Source organism: Choloepus didactylus, chromosome 3 (assembly GCF_015220235.1).
Source record: "Choloepus didactylus isolate mChoDid1 chromosome 3, mChoDid1.pri, whole genome shotgun sequence".
NCBI lineage: Eukaryota > Metazoa > Chordata > Mammalia > Pilosa > Megalonychidae > Choloepus > Choloepus didactylus.
This window is the reverse complement of record NC_051309.1, coordinates 110,322,067-110,339,667: the sequence shown is the minus strand read 5'-3', so window position 1 is coordinate 110,339,667 and position 17,601 is coordinate 110,322,067. Positions and strand designations below refer to the sequence as shown.

Below are 17,601 nucleotides of genomic sequence, written 5' to 3'. Positions count from 1 at the left end.
AGTTGTGGGGATGCACAGCCTATATTTTAAATTTTTTTCTATAGCTTTTCTCTTTCTATTATATTTCTCTAATAATTGTATCTATTTTTAGTGTTGGTATCTTAGTGGGAATTTTTCTTTCATCCTCATTTTTGTTTTGCCTTCAAGTGCCTTCTTCAGTTGGCCAAAATTTAACATTGTAACTTGTGGGTTTTCCGGAGTTGACCTTGGTATGCTGGGGGAGGACGTGGCAGGGTGTCCTCCAGCAGGGGAGTGGTAGTTGTGCAAGACAGAGCACTGATTCAGGGGCAAGTGGAGGGCAGGGGGAGGGGGATGCTGACTCCAAATTCAAGCCGCACCTGAGGCAGTATTTCTCAAACAGAAAGGTGCCCTCTTTAATTATCTGCCCCATCATAATTACTTTAATGACAGCCAACTGATTTAGAACCCCCTTCCAGAGTGAGCTCACCAAACAATAGATGTTCCATAGACATGACAAAGCTAATTTTCTTGCCCTAAGGAATTTGTAGCCTCACATCTTGTTTGTGTATTTACCTTATGAAGGTAAAATGCTTTCTCCTTTTTAGGAGGCAGAGTTGAAACGTTTTCCTCCCGAGGATGTTGGCTTAAAAAGGAAAAAAAAACTACTACTTAAATGGACCTTTTCAGCAAATCCTGTCGTCTCTAAGTTTTGAATAAAGTTTTAAATGAACTGGTTTAACTGGAAACAAAATTCTCAGGTACTGGAGAACAATTAATTTTCATCATTTAAGATTCATTGAACAAATGATCATTTTGTGAATCAAGAAAAACACTTAGAAAACTTACTAGTTGTTAGGCTAGATATATTGTGGTGATATATTTTGTATATGTTCTTAAAAACATTTTTATACTGTTAGATGTTAGGAGAATATGTGTGTAAATGATAAAAACTTTATGATCATTGATTCTTTTGAGTTTTAGAAACCCATGATAACCTGCTATTTTCTGTTCTTGAAGTAGAAAGGTTGTGACAAATGATTTCATTCTAACATTGCACTTGTATAGAAAGTTTTGATATTACTAATCTTATTTTATTGTATTCCAAGAACACGGTTGCCTTTTACTTTTTATATAACATAATGTGATTGTCAGCTAAAAAAAGGGGAATTTGTTATTTTCCCTCTGTATTTGTGCTGTAAAAGAAGTATACCCTAGGCTTTCTCATCAGTGAGCCTGGCCCCAAATGAAATCATGGAAACACATAATTATATTGTTTTAGTTTCCTTGGCTACTTAAGCAAATATGCTGCAATGGGTCAGCAAATAAAATGGGAATTTATTAGCTTATGGTTTTAAGGCTAAAAGATACTCCGTATCAAGGCATCATTAAGGCGATGCTTTCTTCCTGAAGACTGGCATTCTGGGGCTGGCTGCCAGAGATCCTTGGTCCTTGGATCCTCTGTCACATGGCAGTGCATATGGTGACCACTTTGTCCTTTTTCGTGTTCCATTAAATTTCAATTTCTGGCTGCTCCCTATCACTTTTTCTCTTCTATTTGAATTTCATTCCGTTTATAAAGGACTCCAGTAATAGGCTTAAGACCCATTCTGATTGAGATGGGCCACATACTATCTGAAGAAACCTCTTCAAAAGGTACTATTTACAATGAGTTCAAGCCCACAGGAATGGATTAAGTTTACAACATGTTTTCCTGGGGTACATACAGCTCCAGACCACCACACACATCTGAAATATTTGTTGGTTTTCTAGAAAACTTGAGTTATGATTAAGAGTGGCTGTGTAAAGTTCATTTGCACATCTTTTCCTGAGGCATGAAACACAATAACTGTAAAAACATTTCCATAAAGAGTAAATTCATGGGTGCAGACTGTGTAGTACTAACAAAGTTATATAGAAAATATTCTTTATTTCTTTAGATCTCCTTGTAAAAATGTGATTAAAAATGGTAGAGGTCAATAGAAAGAAAGAATAATACCTCTTGTGTTGTCAGATATTTCAGTTTCATATATAAGCTTTATGGTTCACATGAGCAAAACAGTTAAGCTGCTTCAGAACCAGGCAGTTTTTCTTGCCTAGTTGCTGAGAAACATTGTAGAGCCATTCCAAACCACTGGGATCATTTGCTCTGATTTCAGATAAGCAAAATAAAATAAACAAACTCTTGGCAATGTGGGAACTGGTTCTGCTCTTTCTTGTTCTAACTCTGCAAAACCTGAATGTCTCCACAGGATCTTTGAATGGGTCTCATTGTTTATTTATTGTGCTTTTCACAAGTGCTTGAAACTTCACCTTTGTTTTACTAATAGCTTTCTTCTAAAGTGGGTTGACATTTGAGTTAATTTTCAGTGGCCTCCAAGTTTTTCCTTAAATTGGGCCAGCTGATTAGACCATTTAAAGTAAGGAAGTCTCATATAATTGTAGCATATAAAAATAAGGAACGTTTATGAGGAGACTTTAATTTGTTTTCCTACTTTAAACATGTAGGGTCATAAAGAAAATTTTCTTTCATACTCTTTAATCACTTGTGTTGGTAAATTAAATAATTTAATTGAGTACAGAGTTTAGAGCCTATTTGTCCTGTAGACCATCTTAGAAGTTGTAAGTTTTTATTTAAAAACCTGTTAGATATATAAACATTTACATTTTTATTCACACTTGAATATAAAATTGTTTAAAACTTTAACATCAGGAATTTAGGCAATTGATCATGGTTTTCCTTACCTCCATGAGCAAACTTGAATACTTAACACAATGTTCTTTGTTCACATTTTTTTATTGGATTAATTTTACAAATTACAAATGAATACTTTTTTATCTGTAGAGTAATATTAAAAATGAGACTGCAACTTTAGTGAAGAATGCTGTCCGTATAGCAGGAATTGAAAATTACAAACTATCGGCAAGTATTGTGCAGAAATGGGTATCAGTAGGCAAACTCAAGAAACATATTCCAGTATGTAGTGAAACCTTGTTCCACAAAGCAAAGATGAACAGATTTGGTTACATAAAAGGTAAAATATTCTCATTTGCAAAAGATACCATAAACAAAAGCAAAATGTGGTAAGAAATATTTGTCCTAGTAGACAAAATACAAATATGGGCTTGACCTCATGAGTAGTCAGGATGATATGAATGTAAACAGTAAGATGTCAGTTTTTATCTAATCAGATTTGCAAAATTAAAAGGACTTAAAATATCTAGTGCCAGTAAGGATATGAGATAATTGACACTTTTATACAGTGTTGGTAAGAATATGAATTGTTACATCTGCAATGTACTTAATTTAATTTAGTGATTCTGTCCCACTTCTGGGAATCCATCCTACAGAAAAGAAAATACCAATACGTAAGTATAGAGTACAAGGGGGTTTATTGATAACTTATTTATTTTTACTGTAAGTTAATTGTTAAAATGTATTTTTATCAATAAAAAAGTAATGAAAAAAATTTGAATTAAATGTAGTACATCCAAACTATGGAATATCATGCAGCTGTATTAAAAATAATAGGTAGATAGCTATATACTTGGAAAGATGTACATGATATTTTTTAAATGAACAAAAGTAGTTGCAGATATTTATATACAAATTAAATATATGGTCATGTGTTTTATATCATTTTTGTTAGTAAAAAGTGATTATCCTATAAAATACAGACAAAATATGTAAGTTTCCATTGGAGTGGGGTGGCGTGAGTTGTTGGAGAGGTGGAGGTGAAGGAAATAGAAAGTGTCTGTATTACCTCTGTAATTTTAAAAGTACCAATAAATCTTTTAAAAGAGAAATGTTGACTGTTGTACTTTAAGGAAATGTTAATTTGAAACAAGTCAGAATTACAAATTGTATGAACCAATACTTATTGAATTCAGAGCTAAATATACAAGGTTTTCACAATCACATGGTCACACTGTATAAGCTATATAGTTATACACTCATTTTCAAAAATCAAGGCTACTGGGTTGCAGTTCAACAGTTTCAGTTATTTCCTTCTAGCTATTCTAATACACTGAAAACTAAAAAGGAATATCTATATAATACATAAGAATAATCTTCAGAATGGCTTCTTGAATCCATTTGAAATCTCTCAGTCCCTGAAACTTTACTTTGTTTCATTTCTCTTCCACCTTTTGGTCCAGAAGGCTTTCTCAATCCCATGATACCAAGTCTGGGCTCATCCTGGGAGTCATGTCCCACATTGCCAGGGAGATTTATGCCTCTGGGAGTCATAGTGTCCCATGTAGAGGGAAAGGCAGGAAGTCCACCTGCCAAGTTGTCTTAGAGAGAGAGGCCACATCTGAGCAACAAAAGAGGTTCTTTGGAGGTGACTCTTAGGTACAATTGTAAGTAGGCTTAGCCTCTTCTTTGCAGTAATAGGCTTTATAAGGGCAAGCTCCAAGATCAAGGGCTAGGCCCACTAAATTGGTAGTCCCCAGTGTTCGCAAGAATATCAGTAATTCCCCGGGTGGGTAAATTTAATATTTCTACATTTTTCCCTAGTCCCTCAAGAGGGCTTTGCAAATACATTTTTATTCTCTGCCCAGATTCCCTGGGATATAACTTGTACAAACAAACCTATTCAAGTTTCCATGTAACTATGGTGTTTGAAAAAACTGAGCATACAAGTTCATATTTTGACTTTGGTCAGAGGAGAGATTGCAGTCCTTTTTGATTGTGAAACATCCATGAGGGGTTTCTTAACAAAAATGAATTTTTAATGGGATATCCTTGGAATAACACTCAAACTAAATTTGATGTCACTCCTAGTTTTTAGGTTTTCCACTTGATTCTTTTGTTTAGTTTATAACTCTGCATTCGAGCTGGGGAGGCTGTATATTGCAAACTCCAGAAAGGCAGTGGAGCTGAGTCACAAAGTTTTGGCTTGTGTTGAGTTCTGTCATATCACTTTGATGGCTCTGATACTGAATTTCTCCTTTTCTCAAGTGAGAACGATAATGTTGAGAATTAAGTAGTTAGTATTTTTAGATTATTTAGAACTCCATAAAAATGTACAGTAACGAGAGTCATTGACAAGTCACATTTTGTTAATTAGCTTCTTAGTGGATGCTGTGACAAACTGTTGTTAACAGATCAATAATTATTACTCTGTGGTAGTATGCCAATTTAGGAAAACTCTCCCCTTGCTCATTGGTTTGTGTAATGCTAAGATAACTGTAATGATATATAATCACAGTTTGATCACCTCTTGTGTTAGATCCAGAAGGGATCTTGAAGATGTGGATGCATATACATTTTAAAGTTGATGTATCTGAGATGAATTACGTGTCCATGGTTACATAGTTGGTTAATAACAGAGCTAGGACTTAATTTGAGCAACATGCCTGGATATATTACTGGTATAAATAAATTCATACCTTTACTCGCATTTTAGGGCTCTTTCCAGAGCATTTATATATTTTACTTAGTATTTCCTTATTATCATAATGGAACAAATATTATTCAGATCTTAGGTTATCTCTACCAGTGTGATTACTATCTGGAAGCAAGGGTGTAACCTTTCAGCAGCTGGGTAGCTTTGCTTCCATTTTTACCTTTTTTATTTTGAACTACAATTTCTATAAACTAAATTAAATGGACCAATTGTTGCAGAAAACATATAAATAATATTTGTTTATTTGCATGTTTTACTTTAATTAGACTGTTAACTGGTATTTTCCTTTGTGTTTATATATGATTTGTTCTTATATAAAAATTATTTAAAGAACAGAAACTTGTGTTTTTGAGTAATCACTATATAATTATGTACTGAAAGTACAAGATAATTTTTGAACTGTGTGAACCTTTCTTTAAAAACCTAAGTAGTATTGTTTTTCCTATGAGTGAGCATGATTGTTCCAATACTAGATTTAAGAATGGTTGAGAGCTGGGTGATTCCTTCACTAATTTCCTTGGAAATTTTGAATAGGCCCTACTATGTAGCAAGCTGTGAGTACCATGTTACTTGCTATTAAATGGATTGTTTTTCAGTTTCGGTAAATCCTGGACATTTGAAGGCATGAATGAGGCTTTCATAAATACTTACTTTATATGTCAATGTAATATGCATGTGTATGTATATAAGAAACATTTTTATATAAACTTATGTCTTATTTGTATGTTTGTAGATAAGATGTGAATAAAGTTGTTTACTATGTTGGCCCTTGAGATGATTCTATTTATGGTGAGTGATAGTGACTTCTATTAAAGACCTTTGAAATAGATTAGAGTAAAATCCTGTGTCTTAAGTTATTTCCTAAAGATTGAGATACTTTTAGATCAGCATTTTTTTCCCCTTATTTTTCTCACCTTTTCTCCACCAAATTATCCAGGAATAGGGTTAGAAACAGTGGTATTCTTAGTATGGAGAGAATTCAGAGTTACTTAGAGAGATACTTTGAAAAGACAGTTATATAGTACAATCTGGAACATTTATGACCACCGTAAGAGATACTACCTTAGGTGGCATCAAATGATTTAAAAATTAATTTAAAAAGTAATGAGAAAATTTGATTCAGCACTATGATAACACTAATGCGATTTGACTAGTAGATTGTCATCATAGTTTATGTTTTTAACTGGATCTTTTGTCTTTTATATGCCCGTGAAACCCAACCAAGATATGGGACTTTGTCAATCTTTGATCCAAACAGGTTTTCTGACTAAACATGTTTTATGATGTTACTGTGATTCACATTTTCTGGACATTAAGTACTTATATGGGTGTTTTGACTTGTCAGTTGGAAGTGTTTAATATATCAGTACACTAATAGTCTTATTAGTTTATCTCAGTTAAATAGAGTTGGCAGTATTTTAGAATATTGTCCATAGGGCCCACATTATTTGTCTCTCTGATATAGTAGTCAGCGTGATAGTGTTATTCCGTTATTTGTCTATTTATTTCTTTTCCTCCCTGGTATACTGTGTGTTCCTGGAGGGCACTGACCATTATTTTAATCAACTTTGCAAACCCAGCGTCAAGCATGGAGCTGGGTGCATATAGGTATTCGATAGACGTGTGTATTTGAAGAATGCCCTTTAAAGTAGCTATAGGAATATGTAGGATGTACCTTGATGATAGAGGGAGGGAAACAACATTTAAAAAATATGTGTGCACCTGCTAATGCTTATAAACTAGTAAAAATAAGACATTTGGTGATACAAATTAGAAATTCATTTATTCAACATCACTTATTGATGCGTGCCACATTTCCTGCAATGAGCTATTATGATGAAAAAGATAAGTCTTTGTCCTCCAGTGTTTCAAAGACAGAGGACAAAACTCTAACATTTTGATATGTTAAGTTTATGAAAAATCAGATCTCTGATAAGTGTGGGTATTTGACAGCCAGTTATTAGGTGACCTGGAAAGAAGGTCTCTTTGGTTCAGTCCAATTTAAAAGGGAGTATGAGACTTTGTGATGCTGAATGACATTGATCTATGCCTTAGGGTCTATTGAGTCTGTCTGGGTGAGTACTTTGCTATAATGCTGGTGAAGAAGGAGCTGTGAGACATCTTGTGCTGGTTCTAGGATCTATAGGTGAAATGCTAGAATCGGAGATTTTTGGAACTGAGAGGAACTTCAGAAGTCATTTATTGGAATTGGCCTTTTCTTGCTGAGGGAGCCCAGCAGGGTTTTGCCCTGGGGCACTCAACTGTGTTTGAGCAGAGTCAGTTAGTTTAAGAGCTGGTTCCCTGATTCCTGGTCTAAGTGCTTTGCATCAGCACTGTGCTTTCACTCCTGAAACAGTGGGGATAAAAGTAAAACCGGCTAAACTATTCAAACAAAAGGAGCAGTAATAAAATGTCATGATATGGTGTGAAAAACTAATAAAACCAAACTGCTTTCATAGTTTTATTTAAAAATGACTAAAACTGTATGCATGCAGCAGACTTTCAGCATTTGAACTTTTGGGCAAGAGATCCTCATTGCCCAGACCAATACTTCTGCACAGACCAGCATGGGAAAAATGCCTGTAGAAGATTTTGTCATGGAAGGTTGCTCAGAATTTTCTGCCAACAGCCTGGCTATGTGTGTGGGGGTTGGCATGGTTGGTCCTCCCCCAGTGGCTACCTCTTCCTGCCACCCAGGTAATTGGCCGACATACCCTCTGTATATCAAACTATATGGTTTTCCAGAGACCTTAGCCAGTTTCTACCACCTTACATTGACCTGCTGATGTTTCGCTGGTTAAATTAAGCACTGACCTGTTTTATGATAGAGCTCACTCATGATGTTCATATATTAAACACACAGGACATGGTAAATCATTATGATGGTGATGATTAATTTTGCTCCATGCCTTAGGTTCTTCATTTTAAAATGGATGCGTAGGCAGTAGTTACTCTTTTGCTTTATTCTCTATGTTAGACACTGTGCTAATAGAGGTAATTATGTCTACATTAAATCCCATAGCAAATCTAAATGAAATAGATGAGAAGACAAGGGAGGTTCAAGGAATATGTAACCCACCAGTATCATTGACAAAAGGCAACCAGACTCATTTAAAAAAAACAGACAACAAGTAAAAAAGTGAGAAAGGAAGTAATATATATTTACTGTTTTATCACTATGTAATATTTTATTTGCTACTACTTTTGAACCAATGATACTTTGATATGAACTTTATTAGTTCCTCAAATGGCATGTCCATTGTGCACACAGTGTATTAAAACTTTTTTCTAAGAAGCTCTCAATGTTTTAAATATATTCTTATTTAAGCATATTCTTATTTAACTTCAAAACATTTCTATGGTAACTTTATTGCAGACTTGTGTTATAGAAGGGTCCATTAAGAAGGACATGTTAAATGACTTAGTGTTTTACTACAAGCCATTGACTAACTTCAGCTAGAATCTTAAGTCTTCTAACTTTTAGATGTATGATTGCTTACTTAGTTAGTTGTACTTACCTATGCATAAATGTAAAGTTTTACATTTATCTGCAATAACAAATAAATTTCAGAAAGCTGTCCTTTATTTAATAAAAAGTTATTGGGAAACAGAAATAGTGTAATTAAATTGAAAGTCTCAGGAAAATAAGCCTATGATAAAATCCTTAAATAACACAGCCACTGGAATCTATGGGACTTAGTAGGGATATATAGGGTTCTTTAAAGAGAACACTTCTGATTACGTCCTTAATTTTTGTGAAGAGATTAATTTAAAGCAAGAAAGAAGATAAATTGGTTTATCTTTATCAAGACATGGATTGTAAAAAAATAAAATAGTTAATTCATCTCCTTTTTATTCCTCTTTAGCTTTATCATACAGCTCTTATGGAACAGTGAAATGAACAAACGGTAGGCACTGGGAGAAATATCATGGAATATGTTAGACTCCAACTGCATAATAAACTTAAAAAAATTGCATATACTTAATACATTTAATTGTAGAAGCAAACATAATAGACTGTAGGTAACATTTAACTTCATACCTCTCACTGTGAATGAGACACAAAGAGAAATTTAAAATGATTTAAATTCACTTTAATTGAAATCACTTGAATTTTATTTGAGAAAATTACTCACTTTTGCAAGGTTGGTGAGTCTTAACAAGGTTAGGAAAATTTTCTCATGCTACTGTGTAAAAACGTGTTTAAAATGCATACTTGTTAAGGTTAAATGGTTAATGTGACTCTCCTCTTGACACATTTTGTTTGAGAGGCATATAATATTCCTTAAAAGATAGAAGACTCTTGCCCATTTTGAAATCTGTTACAAGAGAAAACTCAATAAGAAGAAAACATTCTTAGGGCCTTACAATTGCAAATAAATTTGAAGTTCATAATATATTGAGTCTGGTCTGTTAAAGTGGAAGATCTTACTTCCTAGTGTTAGACTTGCAGAATTTGAGTGGCTTTCTTATTTCTCTTTTCTTTGGTAGTCAGAACCAGTTAAGAGGACTCATGGAAAGGGGCTAAGCCATCTTTAATTCATTAAAGCAGGTAATCGCTACATGGCAAAACATTATTTGTAGATTTGCTAATTATCTGGGTAAGTTTGTTAGTATTGACAGCAAAAAACTATAATACAAACCCCAAAGAGAAAGTTTTGGAGCAAAGTAATCAGAAGAAAAGAACTACCGAATCTCCATTTCATTTTATTCTGTCAGACATAGTCTTTTATCTCAAGAACTGCTTGCTTGGGATGGAACTGGGGGTGAGTAGGGGAGAAGAGCATAAAAGGGCAATGGGATTAGAGTGGAGTAAAATGAAGCAACTTGGCTTGTTTTCCATGCCACTTACGCTTTCTTGCCCTGAACTTTGGAATGTGCTAGCCCAAAGACCATGTTATAAGAGTGGATTATCTTTCAAGGCAAGCTTCCCAGAGCCTACTTCACTAATGATGTATTTTAAGTGTAGTACTAACAGTACAGTAGTATCAGAATTCAGCTACAGTGTGGGTTAAATGGACATTTTCAGCTTAATCTTTGAACACAATTGTAATTTATCTTACTTTTCTTCTCCTGGTCTCCACTTCCTTCCCTTCCGTCTGATCACAGAAGCAACTACCACAGAAGTGACTTCTTTGGGAAGTTGCATTCCAAATTTTAGATAATTCACTTAAATATAAACTACTTCATTACAACTAGTTTATTTAAAAATAAAGAATGAAATCAAATTGAGCTTACAGGAAAAAGAGAAAATTAAAAAAAAAAGCTAATGGACATTTTATTTAAGAAATAATATAGCAATATTTTCTGGAATTTTAACCGTATTTATTGAAATAGAATACAAAATTTATTTTAGAGCTAGAAATTATCTACATTAATCTTCTTATTTTATATAGGCTATATATTTTTTCTTTGACAGTATGTAGAGAAATGGGACCTTGAGAGGGTAACTTACTTACCACATATCACATAGTTTGCTATAACCATGTCCACAGTTCTATAATTCTAGTCAGGTCTAGAATTCAGTGCAATTGCAAAATAAGTATGGTAAGGAAAACAATACTGGCTTAGCAAAAAGGAATTAGATTCTTAGTATCTATAACAAACAAACTTAAACTCAGTGATGAAAAGTATAGTTATATTTAAAAGAAACACTTTGTATTCCGATTATAAAAGTAATATATGTGAAAATTTTAAAAATATAGAAAGATGCAGTGTTATCCCAAGAACCATGTTTGCTAAACAAAAAAGAATATGCCTACTGATAAATACATTTTTCCTTCTTTTCTCTCAACTCCATTGCATTTTGATTTATTTTATGATAATATTTAAAGCAATCTCTTCTATTTGTATTTTGACATAACATTTGCAATGGGTGAAATTTGGACAATATGGATAGCAAGTTGATTTATCAAATTTATAAATGGTAACCTGTAAATGACCACATAGATTTGGGAAAAGATAAAAAATTTATTTAAATTTTATGAAATTATCATATGGAAAAAAACTCAATACAAACTAGATTCTTAATTTACCATATAAGGGAAACATTTTTTTATCCCCCTGAATCTTATCAGCTCTTAAGAATTCACAAAATTTTATTCAGGAACATATTGTCATTCTCCTCATCTGCTTACCCCCCTTTTTGGTTAATTTGTGAAGTTTCCTCTGTCGTGTGTATTAGCTCCTCTTAATCATTCATTTTTATTTTCTAAATTGACAGTAGCCTGATTAAGGAGTGTTGTGCTAGCAGAAATTCTCTATTTAATCATTGCCACAGTCTAGTACCTCTGGTAAATACTGCTCAAAAGTGAAACTGTAAAGAAATTGTGTCCTCGGCCCCTCTGAGAACTCCTGTTATTGAAAGCCAAGCAGGCAGTTATGTCAAACCCACATAGAAGAGCTGATTTTGAGACTATCTGGAGATGCCATGGGAAGGGGTGCATGTACTGATGATGGAGTTTAGGGTGTGCTCTTCTGATAAGCTTTCTGTTGTCAAAACAGATAAGAGAAAATTAATAGCCTGCCAAAAAAACTGTGAAACATAACTAAGGAGAGAAATAGCATCTATGGTCTTTTTAAAAAAGTTTGAGTATGAAATGCCCATATTTGGATTGGATACACATTTATTGGAAACTTGTTTTATACTTTATGCTAGACATTTTGGAAGATATAGAAGATGTATTGGACACAGTTCGTGGCCTCAAGGACCTTAGATGTTTTTAGGAGAGAGAAGTCCACTGTGTTGTGGGCCCTGCATATTATATGGCACAAAGTTGAGTCTAGAGGAAGTGAGAGAAGTTGTGGGCCTCCCAAAGGCCTTGGTCACCTGCCCTCTGCACTCCCGTTGTCTCCTACACACCACTCTGTTCAAGCAACCCTTAGCCTGTACTAGCTCCTGCAGAGATTTATTCAGGTAGTTGCCTTCCTTCTTGAGATGTCCTTGAGAACAAGGACTGTACCTTATTAGTCTTCTCATTCTTAGTGCCTGTCAGTGCCTCTTAAACATTTGTTAGATTTAATGACTTAGTGAACGATGAATGAATTTATAGGTGAATGCTTTGTGAAAGCAGTGGGGAGGTAGGATATGTTAGGTGGAGAGGAGGGCTTTTCTGTAGTTGATGCTGGGGAGTGGAGAGAAGAGGAAATATTTCAAAGCTTGACAAGGTCTCAGAGGTTGTACTGGTGAGCATAACGTGCTACGAAAGGTGAAGAGGCAATTTGTTTATAAATTTAGATCATAAATTGGATGATGTGTTAGTATTAACCCATTAGGTTGCAAGTAATAAGAAACCCAGTTCACGGTGGACTAAAAAACACAGAACAGTTAACTCTAACTTTTGTAAATGAGGATATGTTGCCCTAAATAACTGAACAGCCCAATCAAGGGTCAAATCTCCAGGACTGGTTTGAACAAGAGAATCAAATGATATAACCAGTGCTGGTTATTTAACTCTCTTGGGCTCTCCCTTCCTTCTGCCCTCCTAATTATGATGGCTTTGTTTTCACAGTAGCAAAATGGCTATAGTAGCTCCAAGCCTTGTATGTTCACAATACAAAATACAGTGGAGCTCTCCTGTTCCAGTGTCTCTTGGATCTGATTGACACTTATTTTGTTACCTGCCCATCTCTAAACCAATCACTGTATCCAGGGAGTTGGCTTTAGCCAATCAGGCCCCATCCCATTGAGTACCTGTGTGCCCTCTTCTAGGTTCCGGAGATGGTGTTTAAATTGCACTTAATCCCCACCCCGCCCCATCACTCTGTATGCTCCTCCTTTGTTTTATTTTTCTCCGTAGCATTTATTACCTTCTAATGTACTATATATTTGACTCCTGTAGAGGATTGTCTTTCTCTCTGTTAGAATGCATGCTTCACAAGGGCAAGCATCTTTGCTTGTTTTGGTCACTGCTCTATCCCTTTTGTCCAGCACGTGTAGGTGCTCAAAAAATATTTGTTGACATGTCTGAGAGAGTAAAAGATACAAGGTCCTTACTTTCTTAAGCTTACATTCTTGTTTGGGGGACGTATATTAAATAAGTAAATGAACAACAATAACAAAAAAAATACCAGATAGTGATAAATACAATGTTAAAAACAAAGCATGGTGATGGGGTAGTAAGTGTAGGAAGGGTTGTTTAGTTGGGATGGCAATCCTACCTTGATTGCATGGCTATGACAGGAGAGGCATAGGATACCAAAGAACATTTCCGGGGACCACTCCAGCAGGTCTAACTGATGTAGGGATGATGAGAATCATGTTCCTTACAGAGGGCGTCTTGTGGTTTAGTTGAATTAGGAACACCATTAAACCCTTTAGAAAATCATTTATTCAAAGTTTTGTGCCAGCTTCTTCTTGGCAAATCTCATAAACTTTTGTGGACTTTTAACTGTATGTCACTCATCTCTTTTAGAACTGTAGGTCACTATTGTCTTTTGTCTTGCTAGGTACAATGTTGGTATTGTAGTGTGTTGAATCCCCACATGTGGTGACACATTTCTTAGGCTAGCTTCCTTGCACCACTCCCGCAACATGATCTTAGTTAGGCATGCAAGACCATTTTAATGTTAATCTTAAACGTAATTAGGAAAGTAATTCTGTGTGAGTGCGTGTGTGTGTGGGTGTGTGTGTGTGTGTGTGTGTGTGTATCGCTGTGTTTGAAGAAATTTGGGGATTATCTGTTATTTTAGGTTATTCATGAGTGGCCATGATCAAAAATTGATACCATATTTAGTGATGTTGCTGAAATGAATGTATAACTTGAATCAAGTGTTATTTGAATGAGATGGAGACATAGAAGTCATGCTATGGTCATTTTTAAGGAAAGGGAGAGATTTAGTGTGAAAAAAAATCTTACATATATGCATATATGTTTAAATTAGCAAGAAAAATTATGAATAGATGTACCCTGAATTGGTAACAGTGGTCACATCAGAAAAGTGAATGCATCATATTTAGGAGTTTGGAAAGATAGAAGAATATTGATTTTATTATAGACTCTCGGAAATACATGTTCAAAGTTTATCTAGGAATATGCGTTTTAAAATTTGATTCTAAAGAGAATCTTTAAAAAATTTTTTTTTTGGTCAGTCCCTTCAAGTCAATATCAAAATAATTAGTGGGTATTTTGTTTTACTTCACCACTTCTGGGATTTGAACATTTTATACAATAGTGCATCATTACTGTTGTTAAAAAAGCTTTATAAGTTTGATTCATTATTAACCCACATCTGAGAATTAATCATGAAGGAATATTTGAGCATAGAAAAGGACTGTATTACACGGAGTTGCTCATTGCAGGTTTAGCTATAAAAGGAGAAACAATATTTGGAAGCAACCTAAGTATACAACAATAGAATAATGGAAATCATGGTAATCCACCTCAGTTGATAATGATTCCATCTCAAGTCCATTCTGGAAGCTTATTAAATCTGTGGAATATTATGGAATTCTTAAAATGAAACTATATGTATGGATATGTGGGTCAGATGTAAATGTTTATGACAAAATATTAAGTGAAAGGCAGAATAGAAAATTTTAAGCAAACCATGAACTGTAACTATGCAACAATTATGTATTCTGATACACAAAGAGAAAGGAAGTATGCAAAAAAAATGCTTATTTTAGATTTGGAAACTATTCTTATTATAAATTTTACTTTGTAAACATTTTAATATAGATATATCTTTATAATAAAAGTGGATTGACAGTAAATGTATAATGGTGATTTATAAAAGGCAGCAGACTAGTGTCATTTTTCATTTTTTAAATTGAAACTAGCAAGCTTTTTTTTTTCTTTTTCCTGCACATTTCAAGAGTGACAGATACTGTCGATCCTCACTTTCAGGATTTCTTTCTTGAAGCCAAGTTGGGAGGAAATGTCTCAAATCAAAAAGGGGAAGGTAGAAGGGACATGAGACACCGCATTGTGTGTGTGTATATGTGTGTGTGTGTGTTCTAATGGGTTAAAACATTACCTCACTTGGATTATTTCTCTCCTCAGAACAGTGTATAAACATTTTTTGGAGGAAAAAACTAAAATATTTTGACAGCTGCTTCCTTTCTTTTTTTAAAGATACACAGATAATATTTTTACTACCTCACAGACTTCATCATGCCTTTCTAAACTAGCACACTTTTGACTCCTGTAAACCCTGTAACTTTAACTTCTGCTTTTGGTACCACTCTTTTGAAATCCATCTGGCTCTTTCTTCCTCCCTTCTCTCCCCTTCACTTTTATCTGTGAATTTGTTTGACCCAGAGGTGCCTGAACATTCAGAGGACAGGAGAGTCATTAATTAATTTCGTATTTAGTATTCCATTATATTTTTATTGACAGCTTTGGAACCTTTTTTTGGGGGGAGTGATGGGTAACTACTTACCTCAGTAAAATAAATGGCCTTTATTGTATAAGCTAAGGCACATGAAAAACTAGAAGGTTATTTTCCTTCACTTGTGTCTGCACAACATCAACTAATACACTTTGGTTTTTCTGTCAAACAGCTGTCCATTATAGTGGTTTATTAATTTAGCCAATTAATTTGATAGGAGAGGTTAATTCTATGCTTTTGTACAGATAAGAGTCTTAGGCCTCCATCACCTCTTCTGCTCTGTTCGTGATCTGAACTCTTGGCCTCACAATGTGCTTTGCTTTCCCTGGATTCCTTAGACTCCTATTTTTATATCAGATTCTACTTTGGTTGCTGGCATGACTGTAAGCTGGCAGGGCAAGGGGCTTTCTTGAAGGTGACTTCTCAACCTGTCTGACTTCAACAGTCAGGGCAGGAGGTGGGGGAAAGATCAGTATACTGCAAAAGGAACTGTGTTCTTGCAAATTGTTTTCTTTTTCTTTTCTTTTCTTTTTTTTTTTTTGAGTTTGTGTAGAACTTGAGTTGTCAAACTCTGTTTCACAATATAACTCTAAAGTTTGTCTTTGGAAAGTTTGGCAATTATTGATAACCCATTTAGGCACTTTCTCAACATTAAGAATCAAGAAAAAAGAAGTTAATAGACAAGTAACTACTATTATGTTTCCCTTTTTGTCCCAAATGAGCCACATTTCTTGGTATTAAAGGCAGAAAAATCATTCTGCTTTGTGCTATTCATTGGAATGGTGAGAACCTTTCTTGCTACAGGTATAGAGTGATGGTGGGTTCTTTGAGCAGAGGACTCTTAATTTGAGTAGGAGCAGAAGGTAGGCCGTTCAGGACATCCAAACTTCAAACTTTCACGCTGAGAAATGAACTGTGGTTCTAAGAAAATTAAAGTGCTTTGCCACTGTTTTGATCAGGAGCTTGTGTTTTCTTGCTGAATATTTTCATAACAAGAAATCTGTCAAGTAGAAAAGGTTGACATCAGTTCTTTCTAAAGACTCATCTTTATTTCTTCTAGTGGCACAGTACTAAATACGTACATTGAAAGGAGTGCAGAAGAGTGAATGTGACTTTTCAGTTGTTTCTAATGCTTATTTATCTACATGTGTTTAGATATGCTTAAAATAATTAAAGATGTAAATCTGGTGCTATTCCAAAAATTTTAGATTTTATTAAAGTAAGGTAAATTAGCAAAGGATTTCTATTAGTAGCTATTTTTTTTCTGTCATTTTGAGTTTGAGAAATGAAATATGGATTTGAGAATGACAGTTCAGTTTAATCTTTAAACATTAAATGGTTGGTACACATAGCCTTGAAGTATATCTTTTTTTTCTTATTTTAAGAGAAAAATATTACACACACATATGTAAACACTTTTTTTCCTGTTGTACAACCAAAAACCTGCTGGGGAAAAAATATATTTTTTCTACTAGAAAAAAAATTACCACCAACTTTTAAAAGCCTGAAGATTCAAAGTCCCAGCTGTCGAAAACTGATCTTGGGCTGCTGAAGCTAATGCACTTTCCTGTGAAAGGCTGAACACCCTGTCACAGGTGACAGCTGGTCCACTTACTCAGACCTTGTTAAAGGACCAGGCTCTTTTTATAGGTCTTCAGCTTCTCCTCGATGGCCTGTCACAACTGGTTGGGGCTATTGAAGCTGAATATCTCTTATACTTAATTTTTCTACATCTTTATCATAACTAATCTGTATTGGAGTAGTAATGGTTAAAATGAACCTTTGGAAAATTATGAGACATCCAGTAGCCTGTAATATTGTAGAGTTGCATTTTGAAATGAAGTTAGGGCCAGCAGATGCTGTAGGTTTGGTTATAGAGCCCCTTCAACTGTGTAAGAAA

At 34.5% G+C, this 17,601-nt stretch overlaps 1 protein-coding gene and 1 long non-coding RNA gene across 4 annotated transcripts in view; both read left to right on the top strand.

Moving 5' to 3' along the window:
• The window catches only part of PPP3CA (protein phosphatase 3 catalytic subunit alpha), a 336,975-nt gene that overhangs the window by 39,805 nt on the left and 279,569 nt on the right, over positions 1–17,601 (top strand). The gene's annotated exons all lie outside the window — the stretch shown is intronic.
• LOC119529705 overlaps positions 2,975–17,601 on the top strand; it is a 48,921-nt gene continuing 34,294 nt past the window's right edge. The window contains exon 1 of the long non-coding RNA XR_005215917.1: positions 2,975–2,993. This is a non-coding gene — a long non-coding RNA (uncharacterized LOC119529705). The remainder of the gene's footprint in view (positions 2,994–17,601) is intronic.